Source organism: Panthera tigris, chromosome D2, assembly GCF_018350195.1.
Source record: "Panthera tigris isolate Pti1 chromosome D2, P.tigris_Pti1_mat1.1, whole genome shotgun sequence".
Taxonomy (NCBI): Eukaryota; Metazoa; Chordata; class Mammalia; order Carnivora; family Felidae; genus Panthera; species Panthera tigris.
In genome coordinates, this window is record NC_056670.1 from 6694369 (window position 1) to 6717947 (window position 23579).

Here is a 23579-nt window from a genome sequence, read left to right on the forward strand (position 1 = left end):
ACAAAGTATCGCTTCCCTCTGACCCTCACTTGGGACCAGACTCACACCAGTGAGACTTGCCGGAGGGATGAAGACGCGCCCTCAAGTTCAGAGCCTCGCCCGGAACTCCCTCGTGGGTGGGGGATGGGCTCCACTTGGTTGGACTGGGATCTTTGGTGGGGGGGGGGGGGGGGGGGACACATTTCAATTAACACTTTATTTGGGGCGCCTGGGTGGCTCCCTCGGCTAAGCGTCTGGCTTCCGCTCGGGTCGTGATCTCGAGGTTCGTGAGTTCGAGCCCCGCATCGTATCCTCTGTCTCCCTCTCTCTTTGCCCCTCCCTCCTTCACACTCTCCCTCTCAAAAACAAACGCTTAAAAAAAAGAGGAATTAAAACTTTATTTTTCAAGAATATTCTTCTTTCTGTTGCTTTTGCAAATGGGTCTCATCTGGTGGAAATGCTCGTGCTGAATTCAGACCTAAGTTTAACTTTTTCTTCCCTGGATAAAACCCTATTCTGGGGCACTTCCTTCCACCAGCACCAACGGAAGGCTTGACAGAGTGTCCAGGCCTCAAGGTGGGGACTGCAGAGAAGGAGGGAGGGAGCCTGAAGCCGTGCGACCAGCCTGGGAGGGGGTTGGGCCCCCCCCCCCAGGGGGGAGGCCTGGTTTTCTCTGAGGCACATCCCGGAAGCCACTGATCCCGTCCAGGACACCCGCGCAGCCCGAGTTATCCTCACATGCTCTTCTGTGGGCCTCCCACCCCCGTCACGGACACATCTCAGTGGTTAACGCTGAGAAAGCCTAAGAAGTCGACGGCCTTCTTTAGCAGAAGCCTGAACAACTTTTACTGAAAATACCTCTTCCCTACATTATCTTTCTACATCCCTGGTCCCCCAAGAGCAGGGCCCTACGATGGAGCCCAAGAAGCCACAAGTCTTAATGGCCCAGACCTCGGCCCCAACGGAACAGCAGCAGCCACGGAGGGTGGCCCCGCAGGCATCAGCTCGGGGCCCGAACGCACCTGCGGCACAGCTGGGCACAGGATGAGTCAGTGTCCCCCGGGGCCGTGGGGACCGGCGCTGGCTCACCAGCCCCCTGCCCCCCGAAGCCGTCCCTCCAGCTCAGGAAGCCGAGTCCAGGACGGGGGCCAGGGGCCCTGACCCTGCACGCTGACCCTGTCAGCAGCCACCCGGCTCTGCCCCAGAGTTGAAATAGCTTGGAAACCCTGAAAAACCCACCGTTTTGTTAAAAAAATTCTGGGGGAGGAGGTTCCATATAGTGATATACGTTCAAGAAAGGGAAACAGAAGGGGACAGGCACTGACATCAGTCTGTATTTCCTGTCAACCTTTCTCATTTGAGATTTTTCTTAAAACAAAACCAGAATCTTGGACTACGTGCATCTTCCCGGGGTGCGTCTCGCCAACCTAGATGGGCACCCCTTATTTCTCTGTCAACTCAAGCTTCACTTCGATGTTCCCAGAGCCACGAGCATGCCCCCACGTGGCTGGAGAAGATTCCAGGTTTCTCAGAGTGCCTTGCCCACAGGAGCCCCAGCCCTGAGTCAGGCTGGAAGGAGGCTCCTCCAAATAAGGAGCCTCCTGGACTCACGCGGACGCAGCTTCCCCTCATGTAAAAACATCCTTCCGTGAAACACAGAATCCATAGCTAACTAAATTTAGTCAACTCAGGGTTTGGGTTACCAAACCCAAAAGCTGTCTTTCAGGCACGGCTTCTGGAGCCTCGCCATACTAAATGTGAGATGGGGGGAGGGGGGGCCCAGAGGCTGGTGCGTGTGCAAACCTGTCTGTCCCTCCACCGTCCCTGCGAACGCCACTGAGCCTTCTCTTGAGAATAATGTCCCGCAGGGTTTCTTCTAAGAAACGGTCTTGCAAAGTATTTGCTTAAAACAAGACCTACGTTCTTAATGGGCTGAGTCACTGATACCGCTCTGTGGTCTCGCCTTTGCAAATCAGAAGCCCACCGTGGACGAGGTCTGCGGCCGGAAACCTGACTCATTGGAGAGTCGGTGCTGTACCCTGAGACTCTCTAACCTCTGATTCAGCCGCTTTCTGGGCAAGGGAGGCGAGCCGAGGCTCAGTGGGTGTTCACCGGCCAGGGCGAGACACGGGTATAGAATGTCTCAGCAGGGAACAAGTAGGCAACTGAAGTTAGGATTTTAGTATTAATGTATTAGACCTGGCTATATTGAGGTTGACAGGCTCGAGCCCTCCCCCACCCACATTTATCCCTGGTAATCAGAGCCCTCATTTCCTTGTGCCTAAGATCAACTAATCCAGAATAAGATGTGAAGGACTAATAACTTCTTAGAATTGAAATACCAGGAATATTTGACTTAAAATTGATTAAGTATAGGGGTACCTGGGGGACTCAGTCGGTTAAGCGTCCGACTTCAGCTCAGGTCACGATGTCGAGGTTCGTGAGTTCGAGCCCCGCGTCAGGCTCTACGCTGACAGCTCGGAGCCTGGAGCCTGCTTCCGATTCTGTGTCTTCTTCTCTCTCTGCTGCTGCACCATTTGTGCTCTGCCCCTCTCTCTCCCTCTCAAAAATAAACATTAAAAAAAATTTTTTTTCAAATCAAAACTATCTCATAGTATCTGTTTAAAAAAATGACTAAGTATTGAAATATTTGGATAAAAGTTTATACATGAGATCATGTTTTTATTTACTGTATCAAACTGTTTTAATTGCAAAAATAACTATACGTGTTCACGGCCCTGAGAAAGAGTTCCAGGTACCTTGAGTTTTGCTACTTGTAGACCATCCACGATCCAGGTGCACATTCTGACTAATGCCTTTCCAGGATTTTCCCTCCAGGTTTACACGGTTTCTTTACTAAAATGTTAGATATGTTCCTGTATGTTCTAGCACAGGCTATTCTCCATACACATCGTCCCACCAGGTCAATACTCTTCTTCAACATCGTTGTCATGGTTACACCACATTCCACCACAGAGAGGAATTCTGACCTATTTATCCAACCCCCTTTGGGGGCCATGTGGGTCGCTTCCAACGTTCAAACAATGTTCATTCGCTATGCATCCTCAGAGCTAAATCTCTGGACGCAGCTCTACACATTTCCTTACAAAAATACTCCTAGAGGAGCGGGTTCAGTCCCAGGATGGGCACGTGGCTTGGGCACAGCCACAGGAGACCTCGTGAGGAAGACAGCTACGCCATTTCAGTTTGCCTGTCGCTCAACCTTCTGTGGCTCAAGTTTCTGGCCCGTTTCTGCTGCCCTTACCGGTAAACTAATTCCTACCTAGTTCCCAAGATAGTCAAATCCTATCGTCTACTGGACATGCTTAGTTCACCAAGGATGCCTTTCCAGGATCAACGCCCCTTGTTGGTCCCTGGCTTAGCGTGACGTCTGAGTCCTTCAAAGTCAGACCTCAAGTCACCCTGCCTGTTCACCCCTGTATGTTCCTCAATTTTTATCTGTCACTTCTCCAACACCTCTAACCGAATGACTGATCTGAATCAGCAAGTATTCCAGAACACTGTCCTGATCTTGTCCGACCCTTCATTTCTCCGAAGCAGCTTTGTGGGCCACAAGGGAACTCCAGAAGGTTCCAGAACTCCAAATCTCAAGCCCTCCTGGTACTGAGAACCATCACTGGGATGGTGTCAGTGCTGAGACACTGGGTCCCGGGTCCCCACCCTCCCGTGATGTGACACTGAACCTACTCAACATCAGGCTGTTTATTCTGTGGGACGGCAGGCAGCAGCATGTTTCGTTGTTTACAGCAGTGTCTCCGGATTATTCTAGGTCCTAACTCTGTCTACACTGTGCCATCAGGAAGGCGAGGCTGCACGGCAGGATCACAGAAGAACAGCCAAGTTGCTCGCAGAGCACAGCTGCCTCCCAGGAAGGTGGCTTCAACCACGGGTTTACTTTCTCCGCTCAGGGTCAGCCTCACACCGTGTCTAGTAGGCCGCAGGGAATCATTACGTATCATTCTCAAGGAAGCACTGGACCAGCGCACTTCCAAAGTTCTCGCAGGGGACGGTCCTTCAGTGTGCGGGGCTGTCCCCGAGCCTAGGGGCACTCGGCATCCCACACGCTCACAACACGGGATGCTAACATCCCCGCCCCCGTCGCCATCACGAGAACTACAGACGTCCTCCCAGGTTTCCGAACGCCAGGGCAGGGGTGACACCGTCCCGCACGGGGAGCCTCTTGCCGTCCTCAGCGAGACGGAGTGAACACGCAGGAGGTGGCAGGAGACCACACAAGCCTGGACAAGGGACGGCGCGGGGCAAGCTGTGAGTACCTAAAACCGGACCTACAGAGCAAGCTGGATGGCAGGGGGGCCGGCAACTTCTCGGGGGTCCAGCGCAGGACCACGGCGTGCTAGGAAAGGCTGTCTCATCAGCACGTCGGGCCTCCCCTGCTGGAAGCTGATCACACGACCTAATGCAAGCGGCCCAACTTCCACCCATTTGGCAACACCGACTTTTTCCACACTGTTCCTGCTCCCGCCCTCCCGTTCAGGGCCCGCATTCCCCCCTGCATCCCGGGCGTCCAGGGAGGGCGGGAGCACAGGGCGAGTCTTATGAAGGTGAGGGCGAAGGGGACTGCCGTCCTGCCCCGGCTGGGCTGCGACAGAGCCCCACCAGCAGCACCGCCCTTCCCGCAGGACCCAGGACACCAACACCCTGCCCTGCTCCCTTCCGAGGCAGCTGCAGTCAAAGGGCCATTGTTCCCAGACAGGCGGGAACAAGGCCTCTTGTTGGTCGGCTCGGCTCCGCTGAGTAAGGTCCCTGGCTCTGTCCAACCTCAGCCACAATCAATCTCTCTTACGGTGCAGGGTGGGCAGGGACAGGTTTTCCAACGTCATCTTCATGCTCAGGTGAGACCGGAAAGGTCAGCCAATGAGCCACCGTATACAGATCCTGTTGAAAACTGACTAGTGACCTATCGACTGGGCTGTGCTTCTCAAACTTCTAGAACTTCTTTATTTTTCTTCAATTTTCTTTTGGTGTTTATTCGTTTTTGAGAGAGAAATAGAGTGTGAGCAGGGGAGGGACAGAGAGGGGGAGACACAGAATCTGAAGCAGGTTCCAGGCTCCGAGCTGTCAGCACAGAGCCTGACGTGGGGCTCGAACTCATGGATGGTGAGATCATGACTTGAGCTGAAGCTGGACACTTAAACCGAATGAGCCACCCAGATGCCCCTAGAACTTCTTCAAAACGCAAACAGCCTGGTTAAAAGGCAGATTTCCAGGCCTGACAGTCTGGTTCATAAGTTGTGGGAGCAGGGAGCGGCCAGGCGGTCCTGAAACAGGTGATCCAGGAGGACAGCGAGCAGGAGGGGAGAAGCGGGTGGGCCTGGGGCACTCTCTGGAGGCGCAGTCGACAGCAGCTTGGTCCCGGAAGGAATACGGGGTGAGCCCAAAAGGGAGAAGACCCAGACGGCACCCTGGCCGACCTCCTGGGGGCACAGTCGCACGGCGGCTCCACAAGGCAGTGGACCGACCCGAGGCAGAGACCGCAGAGAAGGGGTGATGTGAGAATCCAGGGGTGCAGGGACATGATCATGTAAATCGGATTTCCTCAATCACAGCATTTAGTGAAGTGTTTTACCTCTCCTAACAATTTATTTCAAGCAACGAGAAAATCCCTGCCATTAGAAATATTTCCTAAAGATTCTGCCCTCTCCCACCTGGTGACGTGTGGCACACAGACAGGATTTCGTCGGTCTTTGGAGATTTAATACACACGCACCTCCGCGTCACCAATGAGAGCTCTGCCTGCCCAGTGGCCTTGAACCTTGCCGGGCCCTTGACCACGTGACCACGAGCACCTAGCTCGGCTCTGCTCTGTCATCCGTCACACCGGAAGCGTGCAGAGCTGTTGTGAGCTGCCCTCCCCTGCCCTCCCTGGGGACAGGACCAGGAGCGGGGTCAGGACCTTGCAACTGAATAAAGGCTGAGCCGCCCACTCTGGGCCGTTTTGGGAGAAAAAGGCTCGTCTCAAATTCACTCAAGAGACCGGGTACAGCCTCCGAAAGCCATAACTGGAACCAAACTGTAGGACTTACCCACCTAGAAAAAGGACTTTTATTCTTAGAGCTGACGTCTTCTTTTCCGATGAAATACAAATCTCCTAGGAAGGAGACACTAAAACTGGCAGTTCTTCACCTTAATGACGGTTTCTAGAAAGTTTTTCCCTGCCCACAGGGTTTAACAGCGAAAACTCAAGGTGCCAGCATCCAATGGTGGAAGAGGCTTCGGGTCACACACCCTCTACCCGCAAATCCTCCCGCGGCCATCACCTCCACCATCAGACTCTCAAGGCACAGCTGGGACGTTTCAGCAGCCAAGTCAGAGCCTTCCAGAAAGAGAACGGCAGTCAGCCACACCCGCCGACTTCCGCCCTTCCCTCTTCAAAGACTCGCAGGGCACACGGGAGAGGTGTGTAAACAGCCTCTTCCAGGCTCTGTGTGTCTACAAGTGGCCGGAAGCGTGTTCATTATTCTCCTTAAGATGCCTTTTAAAAATTCACAAAGACCTGACGCACGCTTGTGCTTACAAGCGACCTTTCTGAAGGGCTGCTGCTGGTGCATTCTTAGACATCTGTTTCCTAACGGGTTATGGGACACCTGAGAGACTGAGATAAAAAAGGAAAACTGAACTTTCTGACATCGCCGCTCTGGGCTGGGAGCAGAAAACATGCCTACGTGCCCACAAAACACAAAAGGTCAAGAGAGCGAGAATTTATGAGTGACGTGAGTCAGAGTGCCAAAAAGGAAAGTTTACAAGAAAAAAGATACGTACAGAATATATAAAACATACGAGACCGTATACAGTTGGCCGCTGAACGTGGCTTTGAACCACGCATGTCCACTTATACGTGGATGATTCTCAGTAAGTACAGGACAGTACCAAAAATGCATTTTCTCTCCCTTATGATTTCTTTTCTCTAGCTCACTGTATTGTATGAATACAAAATACATGACATATACAAATATGTGTCAGTCAACCGTTAATGTTAGTCGTAAGTCTTCTGGTCAACATTCAGCTGGCAGGACTTAAGTTCAGGGGAGTCAAAAGTCATATGCAGATTTTCAACCATGTAAGGAGTCGGGGCCCCTTATGGTGTTCGAGGGTCAACGTGTTTTATATTTACATAAAATAGGGATTATAAAGTACTATATGTAATGTATTACATATGTGACATATTAACGTGTAATTATGTATAACATATATAAAATTATATTACATACATGTTACACATATTGCACAAAATATAAAAAGCCATATATTATCTATAACTTACAAGTTCAGTATATCACAATGATATGTATTATTCAGGAAGTCCCAATTTTTGCTTGTTAGTTGGGTTTTTGGTTTTTTTTCCCCAGCAACCATTCACGCAGGCGCTTTGGTAATTATAACGTACTGCCAGGTGCAGACACACGGCGGGGGTGGGGGTGAGGGGGGAGAGGGGTTCTCTACTCAACCGGCTTTCACTGTGTTTAGCACGCAAGCCTGCCTGCTTTCCAGAGCAGAGCCATGCCCTCACTCGACACCCGGCCCCGCCCCCCTCACACCCCCGACGTCTATGGGCTCACTCCCGAGCCAGTTCTGACAAGTGACATCAGGCATCCACCTCTGATGGAGCACAGCCCAGGCAGGACGGGGAGTAGAACCAACAGCCCAACTGTTCTGGACACCACAGCAAGACGCTGCGCGGAGCCGTGAACATTTCTAGACAAACTCAGATGTTCCCACCGCAGTGTGCTCATCGAGAAAACAAAGGAGTCAGCAGCAGGGCCAGCAACCCGCTTGTGAGTGACCCTAACGTTGGGGGCGGATTCTCACATCACGGGGAGTCGAGGGAGGGGAAGAAGGCGGAAGGGGCGGGACACGGTGTCCGCACAGCCGGCCTCTAGCAGGCCTGCGGTCAAGTGATTTTCTAAGGCCAAGGGGAGTGGGCACACCTGTTACGTGTCGAGCTGTAAAAGATTACTGACCGTTAGAACAAAAGTTTAGGGTAGAAAACAAATCTGCAAGTGAAGCAGAAAACAGTCCCAGCACTGAGTGAATGAGGCCTTGAAGCGCCAGGCACCCAGGGCTTTGCTTGCGAAGCGGGCAGGGTGGGTGGTGGGGCCGGAGGGCAGAATAACCACGGAGCGGTCACTTCGGTGGGAGCGTATGGGAACCAGGGACTCACAAAGCTCCAAAGCCAAAGATCAAAAAAAGCTGAGCGATAAAACCCAAAACTCAGCTACTCGGACCCAAAGACCATGTTTGCGAGTCAACTTTACAAGTTGTTTTCTTTTTAACTTTATTTATTTTAGAGCAAGAGTGAGAGTGAATGGGGAGGGGCAGAAAGAGAGAGAGAGAGAGCGAGAGAGAGAGGGTCCCAAGCCGGCTCCACGCTGTCAGCACAGAGCCCAAAGTGGGGCTCGATCCCACGAACCACAAGATCATGACCTGAGCGGAAACCAAGAGTCGGAGGCTTAAGAGACCGAGCCACCCAGACCAGACGCCCCCACGAGTAAGTCTTTAAACCAAAATGTTTCTTTTCACTCGATTCCAAATGCATTCTAAGGTTAAAACACAAAAATGAAAGAAAAACTTCAAACTCAGGTTCGCTCGAGCGACAGAACCACCTAAAGAATGCAACTACGCGGCCTCCAAAGGCAATTCTGGGGGGGGACACCCCCAAACGCCCTGTCCCGCCAGCACTGCCACACGGGTCCTTATTCTCCACGGGTGTGCGGACGTGACTTGCAGGGACGTGACAGCAGAGACAACAACAGCAGGCCACAGTCACGGAATGCCAGGGCCCTGAACCTTAGCGGAGGGACCTATGACTCTTTGCGGCGACTCTGGGTAACTTTCCTGGTCCCCATGTCACAGGGGAGGCAGCCGAAGGCCAGGCCGACAGCGTCACAAACCCGGGGAGCCGGGCCCCACGCAGGACGTGTCTGCACACAGGTGTCTCACCGCCGTATCCACCGCGACCCTGTCTCGCTTTGGGGAAGGAGAGCCGGCCCGCGAGCCCTCTTCACTGCACCTGCGGGTGCTTCCGTCTGCCAGACAGACTTTCGGCAGCGACTGACCTGACTTTTTGCTCACGTTCAGTTGCTTCCTTCATGGAAAATCTAAATCAAAAGCATTCGCTGAAAAGCTCACACAGACAACGTATCAGGTCTGACTAATACGAAGGCCCGGAGAAGAGAAAGTGAAATACGTCCTCCGTGCCACAATAAACTACAACGCCACCTTGCAGTGTTAGAGCACCAAGTCTTCCCAAACGGTGGAGTGAGCGCGGAAAACAGGCAGCGTAAACGGGGTCCATCCAGGCTGGCGCTGGACCACCTTCCAGACACACCCTGAACCCCAGGGATCGGGACACCTTCATCCTTCCCGAAAAGAAATACAGAATGCTTGCCGTTTACTGCCATTCGCGTGTGCATTCTCTTGAAACTAGCTACGTCTCCAACTCAAGCCTGGTAAGTAATTTCGTTAAGTTATGAAAGAGAGGAAAAGAGAAGCAGAGTGTGGCCCGCCCCGGTGGCTTTCGTCGTTCTAGGGAGAAACCGGTGCATGTTTGCAGTACGGGTACAATCAAGGAAAGGGGGCCGGCTTTGCGGACGGCACGGCAGCTCGTGTAGGACACATTGACCCAGACCTAGCAGGAAGTGCAGTCACACCACAGGGCCTCCCGGGGCCTCTCTGCACAGGCACGCTTGGAAATCCCCAACGGTGCAGGTGCACAGAGAGAGTGACCCCCCCCAGTGTCCCCCTCCCCCACGGTGCTCTCAACATGTCCTCTCTTTCCGGGTCTCTACAGGCACCGAGTTCACAATGCGGTGCCGGTGTATTCCCTGATGGGGGATTCTGCTGGTTACATGCCGGGCAGGAGCCCAACGATCTCCTTTCTCTTGCTTCTGCTGCAGAAAAAGTTTCCTCGCTTAAAAAAATAAAAAATCACCAGACAGCAACAAACACAAGGCATAGCCACTGCAGTAAAACCCGCTGAGATGGGATTTTTATTTTATTTTATTTTATTTTATTTTATTTTATTTTTGTAGACAGAGAGAGAGAGCGAGCACACGAGTGGTGGAGGGGGCAGGGGGAGGGAGGGAGAGAGAGAGAGAGAGACGGGGGGGAGATAATCTTAAGCAGGCTCCACACTCAGCACAGAGCATGGGGCTCGATCCTATGACCCTGGAATCATGACCTGAGCTGAAATCAAGAGTCAGACTCTGAGTGGCGCCTGGGTGGCTCAGTCGGCTCAGTGACCGACTTCGGCTCAGGTCGCGATCTCACAGTTCGCGGGTTCGAGCCCCATGTTGGGCTCTATGCTGACAGCTCAGGGCCTGTTCGGGATTCTCTCTCCTTCTCTCTGCGGCTCGCATGCTTTCGCTACCAAAATAAATAAATAAACTAAAAAAAAAAAAAAAAAAAAAGGCAAGATGCTGAACCTTCCGAGCCACCCAGGTGCCCCTGAGATGGGACTTTTTGAAAGCAGATTCTACCAAGAGACCCTGCTTAGAACACACGCACTTGCTTCTTATCCCTCACACCCACTAAGAACCTCACCAGGTGTGTATTCTTATCCTCATTTCACAGATAAAAATAACTTCAAACTAATCTTTAATGAAATGTTGCTTCCACCCCGAAGCAGGAGATCCCTGTTCGGCAACAGGCCTGCCCGAGGCTCCCGGGTGACAAGAGCGTGCCCGTGGTCACACGGAGGAGGGCGTTCTGGTTGACCGAGTGAATTCACTCTCACAGAAGGCGGATGTGGACATGAGGCACACGACACCCGTTCACGGTTTCTAGGGAACCACATGCACGAATCACAACATCGGAGGCCGGCTGGATAAATGACAAAACAGGACTCTACGTAGCGGAACCGGTGTTTGTGTCCAAAATAGTTTCAGGAGGAGGAAGAGTGGGTTTAAAAGTTCAGGTCACACCACCGGTTTGGGGACTTTGTTTTCCTTATTACATTTCTCTCCCTCGGTGTAAGCGAACGAAATTTCAAGTTCAAAATGCCAGGCCCCAGGGAAAAAGCAAGAGCGTCCTCCCAGGATCGTTCTCGGCACACAAGCGTGCTCGGCGAGCGCCTCCTCTCTGCCATGAAGCATCTCAGGGGCCCCACGAATTTTAAAAATACAACTGCCACCGAAGGGCGTCCAAGCAGGCAGCTCAACAGGAAGTAATTCTGAAATGACTGGACTGAATTAAACACTCATGGTCCATCCACTTGCACTGTGTGATAGCCCACGGTGGGCGGGGCGCCAATTCAACCCTGACTCTTCCCCGAGACAAGGACACCACCCGCGGTAGTAATTACAGGGCAGCACAGATGTTTTAAGACAACCTTTCTTTGTTTTATTAAGTTCACTGCTTGTAAGCAAACAAATTGCTTAGTCACCGATTCCTCCGGTTTCCCGCCCCCCATTATGAAGAAACTAGTACACGCAGAAATCTCTGGCAAGCTACGACGGTCCCCGCGGGTCCTGCCTTGCCCCGCTATTCCTGCAGGCACCCGCTTCCAGCACTTTCCCAGGGAAGCAACGACAAATGCCGTTCCTCTGTCTGAGCTGTGTGTGGCTGCCACGCTAATTATCCCAAAGCACCGCTTTTATTGGCTTTTTTTACACTGCCCTCCTGCCAAAGCTGGCCCGGTTTTCAACACCAGCACATCTGGCCCCAACCCAATTTCCTAATACCCTTCCTTTCCAACCCTGCACTCTGGCCACACTCCGCTACTGCCCCCCCAGCCCCAGGCACGCCGCCACTCTCCCACCCTGAAAGGAGCACCTAAGAGACCCTAAGACTGTGCGCCTGGCACAGACCTTTGACCTCTGCCCAACCCCTACACAGACACCCAGCTGTCAGGTCCTGCCCCTCCCCCGTCTCTATCCAAGTGATAAGAGTTCAGAAGACAGGGACGTAGACAGCCCTGTAAGCCACAAATTTCAAAATAAACTCTGGCCGTGGCTCCTTCGGCCACTGGCTGATTCTGGGGCTGGACCAGGAAATAGGCAAGATGAGTCCGAAGCATCTCGTGCGGCCAGAAAGAGCCCTAAAGTGCACGTGTGTGCACACCCACACGCCAATGGGAGTGTGTCTAAGGGCACAGGAGCCACCCGACAGAGCTGCCGATGCCAGAGCTGGGACAACGTGAGAAACAGAATACATACTACGGTCCTGGATTATAACCCGAAGCGTAACTCAAACGGCCACGGATCCATGCTGAGGTAACTGACGGACTGAATGAATGAAGAGGGAGGGTATACAGATCTGTGCAGAAGAATTCAAAATAATTCACATAGACCCTCTGCCCTCAGGGAGGGGCAACAAAACTCCCTACCCCTCGCGGTGACTTCCTTCCACAGCATAGCACGAGGAAAGGGAAAAAGAAGTAATTTTACGGTGGAGAAACCTAACAGCCACGGTCTCAGCCAGGCGGGCAATGTCAGTATCGACCTGGAGAGTCACATACTGGACACGACGAACACGGCGTTTCCTTTCTGTGGTCCCCGTCATCCTCACAGGAACCCCAAACCCCAATCCAACAGGGGGGAATCATCAGACGAATCCCGGCTGAGAGACAGTCTACAAAACACCTGACCAGTTCTCCTCAAAAGTATCAAGGTCATCAAAGACCAATAATGTCCGAGAAGCGACCACGGGCCAACAGCCTTGGAGCCCGAGGAGACCTATGGGACGACCAAATGCGGCGTGGCCTCCTGAACGCGCTGCTGGAACAGAAGAGGGACGTGAGGCGAGCGCTGCGGAAATGTGAATGAAACACGGCTGTAGTAACTGATCACGTGTCAATGCTGGGTCACTGGTTACGTGTGGAAGCCGGATGCGGGGAACGCGAGAGCTCCCTGGGCGATCTTCCCAAACTTCGTCTGAATCTGAAACTATTCTAAAATTAAGTTTATTTTAAAAGATTACCCCGGGCTCCTTCAGCTCCCTACCCCCCCCCCCCCACCCCAGGCTGCAGTCCAGAACATCTTCTGTTCCCTCCACTCCTGTATCCTGGGCCTCTGCCCTCCCTAGTCGTTGTATTCCCCGCTCCATCCTCCACAGGTGCCAGGGGAAGCTTTCGAACACACGAATCTGAAGAGGACACCTTCCCGATCAAAGCCCTTCAAGCAGCTATCTTCATCCCGGAATTTTCAGGCCTTCACCGCACACTGTGAATCTCCTGAAGAGGGAGATTTTACACAATAACTCTCAAATCTGTTTGGCTGTGGAATTTTGCCACACTTTCAGCGTCTGGGTCCTGCGGAACAATTAGGAAATTGTTGAAATCAAGCACATTCCTACAAGGTGGACTGAAAGTTCTAATTCCTCTCTTGGTCACTGTGGTGGGTTGAACAACGCACCCCCAAAGGTTATCCAGCTCCTAATCGCTGCGATCTGGGATGCCGCCTCAAATGGCAAAAAAAAAAAAAAAGGACTTTGTAGGTGTAAATAAGTTAAAGATCTTGAGACGGGGAAATTACCAGGACGGGCCCCAAATGATGACACCAAAGGTATCCTTACAAGGAGGAAGCAGAGGATGCTCTGATGCCACACTAAGGAAAAGGCAACGTGACCAGAAGGCAGACTGGGGTAGTGAAGCCACAGGCCACGGAATGTGGGCAGAGCCACCACGAACAAGCAACAGCTTCTCTCGGGGAACCCCCACGGGGGGGCGGGGGCACAGCTCTGCCAAGACAACAGATTTGGGGGTTCTGGCCTCTAGAACTGAACGAAAACAAAGGTACGTTGTTTAAGCTACCACGTTTGCAGTAACATGCTACGGCAGCCACGGGAGACTAATACACAGCAGTCGGGGGCGCGATGCTGTTTGTGGACGTTACAGTTCCTCAAACGAAGCCCATTCCACGTGGCCCACAACTGGGTCGCCACCAGCCTCGCCAGCGAGGTTTCATCCTTCGCTTAAGGAAACACTGCAAGTCGGTGGGTAGGACTGTGGACCTAGGTTAAAGGCCCTGGCTTCCAATGCCGGCTCCAACACTCGCTACCTTCATGACACGGCCTTGGCCAGAAGGTTTCTCCGCACGGTGACCCAGCTGCCTCACCCGTAAAATGGGAATACAGAGCGGCTTTGTGAATTACAAAAAACACTTAGTGCAGCTCCTGACCCATAATAAGCATTTGCTACATCAAAACCACTATTATTGCTATTTAGAGGCCAAAAAAAAAAAAAAAAAAATCCACTTTCACCGGAAGCCCAATGTCCTCTCTTTCACCCTCAGTTTGACAAACTACACGTCTTTAACCCAATTTCTAGCTTAGGACGTTTGAAAATCATCTCGGCAAAGGTAAGGCAGGTGGAAATGTTCCAGCTTGCCTCTCTGAGTCACAGCTTTTGGGTATCCGACTTGATAAGTTATGACAAGGAATGACTCTAGGACACGTGCCCAATGTCAGGCATTCACGTCCCATCGCTCGTTCAAATGCCTAAAGCCAGTGTTCTCGTGTGGGTGATCTGTATCGGTCAGGCCCACAAAGGCCCATTTTCTTATTAAATAATAATTCACTGATCTTCCTCTCAATGTCTGGTTATGCTCCGAGCAGCAGATACGGTCACTCTGTGGCCCCAGCACGGGAACAGAACAAGGCACCTGAAAACAGCAGAGACAACAGGTCTTGGCTTGATGAATGCAAGTCCTCCCAGGGCGTCTCCGGCCTCCTGGCCCCTCATCTACCACCGCTCCCCACGGGTCACCAGAGCACCCACCGCCTGCCGCACAGCCAGCCTACTTGGGTACAACCTGTCTGATCACAAATGCTGGGTCACCACTGCTCACAAGGTGCCTAGACTCAGAGCTCTGACTCCTACATCCTTTAAGAGGCTTCTAGTAAAACAGAGGTAGCCCTAGGAAAGTTAGTATTTTATTCCTTTATTGACAACGTACTTCATTGGCCATTAGTTTAAAAGAGCCAAAGGTACAGCTGACATAAGAATATACAAGGATTTAGGGGCACCTGAGCGGCTCAGTCGGTTAGGCGTCCGACTCTTGGTTTCAGCTTGGGTCATGATCTCACAGTTCGTGGGTTCGAGCCCTGCACCGGGCTCTGACAGCTCAGAGCCTGGAGGCTGCTTGGGATTCTCTCTCTCTCCCTCTCCCACTGCCCCTCCCCTGCTCACGCACATGCACACAGGCACTCTCCCTCGGTCTCTCTCAAAAATAAACAAACATTAAAAAAAAAGTTTCTTAAGAAAGGTGTGGCTGCGGGGCGCCTGGGTAGCTCAGTCGGTTAAGTGTCCGACTTCGGCTCAGGTCACAATCTCAAGGTTCATGAGTTCAAGCCCCGCGTTGGGCTCTGTGCTGACAGCTCGGAGCCGGGAGCCTGCTTCCCATTCTGTGTCTCCCTGTCTCTCTACCCGTGCCCCGCTCAGGCTCTGTCTCTCTCTGTCAAAAATGAATAAACATTTAAAAAATGTTAAAACATAAAAAGCGTGGCTGAATAACCGAATCTATATATTCCCTAGAATCCTGGTGAAGCAGGATGAACCATGAAGCCCAGTATTCACAAAAGACACCACCAGACACCCAGAAGAAAAAGGATCCGGTGGAGGAAGCCACCTTAACTCGTGGGGGCGGTCCCAGGTAGTGAGGGTTCCCTGTAACACAGCGTAAGGGGCAGAGGACAGATGGACAGAGATCTCCCTCACTTCGGCAGGATGCACAACAAGAGTTGCCAGGTCACGTGAGGCACGGATAAAAACAGAGTGAGGTCCACACAAACATCAAACGTCCCACCCTGCCTCACCCCTACACGCCAGTCCACAGCGGTCTGGGAGACGCGGTGACAAAGCGGCAGCAAAGGCCAGGAGGCGGCCGGCAGAGACCAGCCATGGAGCCTCCACAGAAGAGCAGAGACTCGGCAGGAAGCTCAGAGCGTGGCCGGTGGGAGTGACCACGGCCCCCGCGGTCCAGCCCCGGGCACGGGGGGCCGTCAAGGCAGGAGTCACGCGAACAAGTTACAGTGGAAAGCACGCCAATCAGGGGGCTGTGGAAGGCACAAAGTAAGTCCCACACGTCTGGCCACACGCAGGAAAGAGGGAAGGCCGCTCGCCTGGCAGTGACACACGCTCGGTTACCCAGCACACGCGTCAGTCAACACACACGGCCAGCCCGGCCCGTGCCCCAATCGGGGAAAGACCTCCCCGGGACACACGGAGGGCTCCCTGAGGATGCTGCTTCGGAACAGCAAGCTTAAGCTACTGAAAACTTTAATGTTAGGGATTTTTTAACAAAAAACATCCATGATTTTTAAGTTTTAACATAGAGGTCATAAACCCAAATGCCACTGAAGCCGGCGGGCATGGGAGAAAAATGGTGACAGCTGGGGGTCTGAAAACCCAGAGGGTACATGCCCCGTCCTGAGGAGGACGGCCACCCCTCAGCCCCAGCTGGTGGCGGCCACGGGGAGCAGGGCCACGGGAGCCCCTGGACAGACGGGACCCTCAGCTGGTTCCAGGGCTGCCCCCCAGCACAGCCCAGTCAGAGCATCACAAAACCACTGAGCGCCTGGCTGCTTTGCTTCTGGGATGATAAAAGTCCTATAACTGCACAAAATTTAGCTCCAAGGAGTATAACTTAATTAAGAAGTGAAATCCTTCCCTTCTACCTCCCCTGATTGTTACCAGATTAGATCTCTATGTATCCTTTTTCTAGACACACAAAATGTTCCACGAGTTGCTTTTTTCACTCAACAATATGTCAGAGACCTCCTTCCCCCATAGTACATTCAGATCTGCTGTTTTGTTTCTTGGGGCGGGGGGGGGGGGGGGGGGGGGGTTGTGGCCAAATGGAGAGTTAGCATACAAAATCTCAATGCTGGGAGATGATGCGAGAGCTCCCGGCCAACCCCTGTCACTCAACGGACGGGGTCTGGGGAGGTCCTGGACACCTCCAGCCACACAGGAAAGAAGCCAGCCCCTCCCGGGGGGCCGGCCCCTGCACCTGTCACCAGCACCACACCACGTTTGCTTTCCAGAAGAGCTGAGCTAAATAAAAGGCAAAGCTTCCCACGTGGCAGGGGAGAAGGGAGATAAAATTATCTTAGAGCCAAGCGATGGACTGTAATCAGTAAAGAACCTCACACCTATCAACTCTGTGGGTTTTTTTAGTCAGCGAATATCCAGAATCACTCAATGATGAACTCGAAACTCATCCAGTTTACTAAATTAGAACTCACTCCGCAGTCACAGTCTACCTATTCCCACAGCATACTGGACAGAAGTGGAGGTAACTCAGATTTTCATGAAGTCCACCACCCTCCTGACTCAAGGCCTGAAAGAAATAGGGCAGGCCTGGGCTCCCAAGTAAGCCGCTCACCTGGACAACGCCAGCCACCAGGGGAAGAAAGGATCGACGCCTCGGCTGCGGAGACCATCCTTATAAAAGGACACACGTATGCAAAGGAAGAACCGTAAACTTCATATTTAAACTATGAATTCTGTTAGTGACTCAAGGTGCTGAAAAGCTAATTAAGTATTCAGACCTTCAGAAACTCCGGCCTGGCTCCCAGATACAGAAAAATCTATCTAAAGATATAAACTCCCTAGAGGCCAAAGCCTCCCTGCGGCTAGCTTTCGAAACATTTTAGGAAACTTGACCTCAAATCAAACTCGGCATTTCAGCAAGGGTCACTTAGAGCCTTTGAGAAACTGTATTTCAGATGAACAGAAATTACAGAAGGTGTTCTCTTATTCTGTTAATATAATTGCTTTATGAGAGAAATGTTTAGGTGTTTGGTGTTTTCTGGTATTCTTCATCTCAGCTAAATGGGAAGACCATCTCCCTACTGCTAAGCTAGACATGGAATATTCCAGATTGCTTTCCTTCTCCTTCCCTTCCAATCTCAAGTGAGATCCATCAGGAGTACAACCTAGCCGCCCTGTCTCTTGAGCCCCTTTCTGCCTCCAAGCCCTTGGTTAGGTTCTCAGCAAACCTCAGGGAGACCACAGCAATCACCTGGATTCATCCTCTGTCACCAATCCTTCCCCTCCCCCAGCCATTCCCCACCAAACCCCCGGAGGCATCTCAGTCACTCACTCCACAAATACTTCCAGAGCCCTTGTTAGATAGGTACCAGGCACTGTTCAGGCACTGAGGACAAAGCAGGTGCACAACCGGGTCCCCGCCCCCAGGATCAGCCCGGCGGTCCCAGCGCAGCCCGCTCTACTGAAGGGGTCAGCCAAGGTCTCGTTCCCAAAGGGATGTGTGAGCATGTTCTCAGGGAGGGGAGGGGAGGGGACCAACATGTCCGGGGAAGAGTGTTCTGGGCGGGGAGGACAGCAGGTGCAGCTCGGGAGCGCACACCTGTGCATCTGAGGACAGGGAGGGGGAACAGAGTGGCCCCCGTACAGGGAGCAGAGGGATACTCTCCCAGCTGCAACCAGAGAAGGTGGACGCACAGGGCTGCACAGCCCACAGCGACCGCAGGGAGCTTGTTGCGAGTGAAATGACTTCTATGCCCTACCTCCTTCCCAGAACTTCCTGGGAAATTTACAGATCGTCAGTACCTGAGAAAAATCAGTGGAGAAATAAGAGGAAGGTATTCCAATTCTCCTACTTGCTTAGCAATCGACACGGAATCCACTCAACAGCAAGTGCAAAGCAAGAGTAGGAAATGCTGAGGCGCGGAGGTGAAGGTGAAGACCGACATTTCCGTGAACTGGCCCAGGAGCGTGTGCGAGAGAAGCTACCCCGGTCCAACCACTCAGACTCGTCTGCACCTGACACCACGTTCTAGATGTGTGTTCAGAGTCCTGCCTGCTGCCACTGCCGAGTCACTCTCGCAAATAAAGTCAGTATGAATAACCTATACAGACCACACTCAAAACAAATCCCGTTCTATGTGGTGCCGTTAATCTTGCTAGAAGATCCGAATGCCAACATTGTTCAAATACTGCCCAATAATGTTCAGAGTGTTTCCCAGTGTTTGAATATTCCATACAAATGGGTCTCTGTAAATAGTAAGAAGCATGGTATTTCTCATTAAGCATTTTTTTTTTTTAAGATATCCATACCAATGAGTAAAGAGTGGCAAGAATGCTGGAAATTTTTAAGAAAGATAAAGTAAATCCATTAGCCTGTTTTGCTAGACCTGATTTAAATGTTGTAGAAGTATTTAATGAAAAGAACATTTTGAAGAGGAAAATGTCCTTTAACCGGAGAAACGCAAAGAAAAGATGTCAATGTCGTAGAAATCACACCTTGATCTAAAATCCAAACTAGCCAAACAAAACAAAAACAATTCAACAGCAAAACCAAATGAAGGCAACCAGAAAAATAATTTCACTGTTACAAGAGGAAATGAGTTTCTGTGAGCTCAGGGAGCCCGAATCTTTTCTAACAGGCAGTAAGCAGGCCCGCCCATTGCTCCTGAGATGCGATCTTTATCCTCCAAGGCTATTTGCTGCACAAATAACGGAAATCGGTGCCTGTGCTCACCACAGAACCCACAGGGAACTTCATCCCGATCACGGGCAACCGACAAAGGGCAAGACAGAGGGAGGGAGAGTGTGGAAGTTGGTGGCTTTCAAGGTCACAGAAGTCATCAGCATAGACTTACTAAGTGCCAGACAGCACTCCTGCCCATCAACTTGAGGGATCACCCATCCAATCCTCACGGCCACACTGAGAGACAGGTACTGTTATTACCTCCTCCCATCTTGAAAATGAAGAAACTGAGGCACAGAGAAATTAAGCCACTTGTCATACAGCTACTAAGCGCTGGAGCCAGATTCAAACCCAGACTCTGGCTCCAGATCCACACTGGCGGCCACCGCAGTTTCCTGCCCCGTGCTTCTTCAACCGGACCCAAGGACTTCAGGGCATGACGGGCAGGTTTTTTTAATATTTATTCATTTTTGAGACAGAGAACAAGCGAGGGAGGGGCAAAGTGAGGGGGACAGAGGATCCGAAGCTGGCTTTGCACTAACAGCAGAGAGCCCGACGTGGGGATCGAAGTCATGAACCGTGAGATCATGATCTGAGCCAAGGTCAGATGCTTAACTAACTGAGCCACCCAGGTGCCTAAACTGGCAATTTTTAAGAACTAATGGTTCCATGAATTCCCAATAACATCATCATTATTATTACCGTTTATCTGCTTCTTTTTTAAATTATAAGGACATTTTATTAAAAGGTGCACATAAGCTTTCACTCCCATGTGCTAATAAGTCGAATTCCCACGCTGAAAGCTTCTCCATCAATTTCATAAAAAATAAACAAGTGACTCCAGGCTGCTTACATCGCATACCTGAAAGAGCCCAGATAAACAACTTGGAATGAGCCAAACACCATGATGGAAAATGTCTTCTGGCATCTTCCCCTAATTGGAGAACTGGAATCTGTCACCATTCAGGCACATGAAATTCTAAGGACTTGGACCTACAACAGTCACTGCTTTGGTGTAAGTACATATTGGTGAGACACTCTCACTGCCCCCCGCCGCTCCCTTCAGGCAGCACCTGGAGAAGAGAATTCTGGCCGGAAAGAGACCGCGGTGCCGAGGGAGGCGGGAAAACACGCCGCGGGACGAACACCACACGCCAAGGACCTGTTACTACAACCCTAAGGGTTGGACGACAAAGACCCCACATCCTGTTTTAGTCGCCACACATGGCCTTTTGCTCCTCCAAGCAGCATGGGTCTCCAAACCCGCCTCCCCATACCCACGCCGCCCGCCCGGTCCCGCCAGGCACCGAGCCGGGCTGTGGCGCCAATGCCCGGGGGGTCACCCCCCCTCTTGGGTGGGCTGCCACACCTGCCACCCCACACGCAAAGGCCATCACCGACAAGGGACACCCAGGCTGCCTTGGCAGTGGCAGAGAAAGAGGAAGCGCTGAGTACCTCGGCCTGGCTCTGGATGTGGAAGATCTATGAGACAGGTAGGTGCTAGACTAAAGCCCAGAGAAGGTAAGGAACCCGTCCAAGGTCACACAGGACCGTCTGCGTGTAGACCGCTGCCCCGTCCTCACCGTCTGTTGTCATCGGATTTTAGTGGGTCTTCTCCCCAGGCTGAGCTGCCCAAAGACCACAAGATGGATTTTCACCAGCAAGAGAATGAGGCTTCGTGTACTGAGCTCTGCGTAGACGCCACAGCCCGGAGCGGGTGCTGACGAGGCACACAGGAGCACGAATGGAAACCGTGCACGGCACTCCGCTGGGACGTGCCTAAAATCAAAATCCATCCTCTCCTGGGGCGCCCGGCTGGCTCAGCCGGTAGAGCGTGTGACTCTTGATCTCGGGGTTGTGAGTTTGAGGTGGAGACGTTGCTTCAAAAGAAAATCTTTGAGACAAATCCATTCTCTGCTATGCAAAACTGTAAGAAATTTCAAGTGACTGTGTAAACAGGAAGAAGCATCTGACACCTCGTCTCGAAACAGGGGAAGCCGCTGAAGCAGAAAGGAAGGAAAGCAGGGAGCAGGGCCCAGCAAGAACACGGCTCCTTGGCGGGACTTGCAGGCTTTCCTCCAGTGTGTTAGGAGCACGTGCATTCATACGTGGTCACGCCCACGTGTGTGTGTGCATCGTCTTACGGTTTTTCTTCCTGACCCTAGCAACACAGCCGCCAGGTCTCCACGCCAGCAGGGAGGGGGGATCGGCAGCGGGAGTCCGCACGTCCTGTCCACACGTCCCCGGCAGCCTGGGCCTCCCGGCGACACACCGGCCACGACGACCCTAAGAGCACCGCACCCTTCGCAGAGCAATTCCACTCCTCCGACACGATGCGGTCATTGCGTGGCACGGCCTTCCGCTCGTGTCTCGTTATTCACCTTAGGATTCCAGAAGAGTCTCCCAGCACTGAGGATAAGCAGCGATCCATCATTTCAGTGCTCGTACCGGGCGGACATAACGTTTTAAATCCAGAGTGTCTTAAGGACCAGTTCACCGGTCCAGTCAACAGGGATAAAAGAAAACAAGGACTGGAAAGGCCTGCTTTCTGAAGCTTCAACCAGTTACACGACCTCAGGCAAATTGAGGTCTCTCAGGGTCTGCCTTTCCACCTGTGATACGGCAGGTGCGTGTTCACTGGGCACTGGGCACCAGTCAAGCATCCTACACACGCCGACTCACCGTGACCCCGCGACCACACCCGTCACCGGCCCCATCGCACAGCGGAGGAAACCGAGGCACGAAGTCACTCACCCGGCAGGAAACGGCACAGTGAGAATACAACACAGGCCGGCTGGGTCCAGCACGCCGCAGGATCCCGGGGTTTGTGGGATTCCTTCCAGCGTGACCCTCGGCGATGCTGGAATTCTAGGAATAAGCTGTGCTTCGTCCGTCACATTCATGCCAGCTTTTTGTCGTTGCTCAGTACCCTTCACAGATAACAAAGCCCTGATCTCCCAACACTGAAAGATTTAGTGTGGACACCAAAATCACGGCCTTTATTATTATTTTTTTTAACGTTTATTTATTTTTGAGACAGAGAGAGAGCATGAACGGGGGAGGGTCAGAGAGACGGAGACACAGAATCCAAAACAGGCTCCAGGCTCTGAGCTGTCAGCACAGAGCCCAACACGGGGCTCAAACCCACGGACCGTGAGATCATGACCTGAGCCGAAGTCGGCCGCCCAACAGACTGAGCCACCCAGGCGAAATCACGGCCTTTAATAAGAAAAAAAAGGTCAACCTAAAATGAACGAAAAATACACGTGGCGTTTCAAGCGCTTCTTGACCTTCCCGCTCTCGGCCGATGTAGGAAGAGCTAAGTCATTGGAGGAACTGAAAGGTGGATGGATGGATGCAAGACAGAGACAGGTTTTGCTTCTGGAAAAACTGAGACTGGAAATATGTCCACAACCGGTTTCTGGCACCCTAGCTGGTCTCCACTAATGTCTGACGGACTCTCCCCCACCACGGAGGATCCAGACAGAACCAGGAGAGAGAGCCTGCACGGAGCCACCAGGGAGCACATCCTCATCTGGGGGCAGAACATTTCCCCGAAAAGACGAGTTAAAATCTGAGACTCTTGCACAGGAGGTGTGAAAAACACCCTAGTTCACGTGCATTTCTTTTTTCAGAGCAACAAGTCTGAGGCCCGCGCTCTCTTCTTTCAAAGTCCCAGTCTCTCCCCAATCCAACTACCCTCGCCCGAATGCCTGCGTGAAATGACCACTTTCTAGATCAGAGATTCTAGGACCCGGCTGTGCACAAACTTGAGCCGTCTCATTAAAATGCAGATTTCTGGCCTCTGCACCCCTAGGTGACGGTTCAGTGGGTCTGGTATGAGGCTCAGGAAGCTAGGTTTCTGATAAACACCATCACCCACATACACACCTGCTTGCACATGTGCACACACGTCCCACCACGGCCCCGAACCCCTCCCCCTCTCGTCTGCACAGGTGGCTGCAGACCATGCCTGACAAACACAGGGCGCACAGGCTGCAAGAACAAAATCACAGCCTAAATGAGGTCTCCATATTGCCTAGGAGATGGCGGGGGGGGGGGGGGGGGGGGGGGACTTCTCCGCCCCCTTCCTTGTGCGTCCATCCGCGCTTCCCAGCGCTCCACCCTCAGAACAGACCTCCCTGCTCTCACCAGTCACTGCCAAGG

At 52.3% G+C, this 23579-nt stretch overlaps 1 protein-coding gene across 1 annotated transcript in view; it reads right to left on the minus strand.

Moving 5' to 3' along the window:
• Nucleotides 1-23579, minus strand: part of SGMS1 (sphingomyelin synthase 1) — a 282425-nt gene that overhangs the window by 205230 nt on the left and 53616 nt on the right. The gene's annotated exons all lie outside the window — the stretch shown is intronic.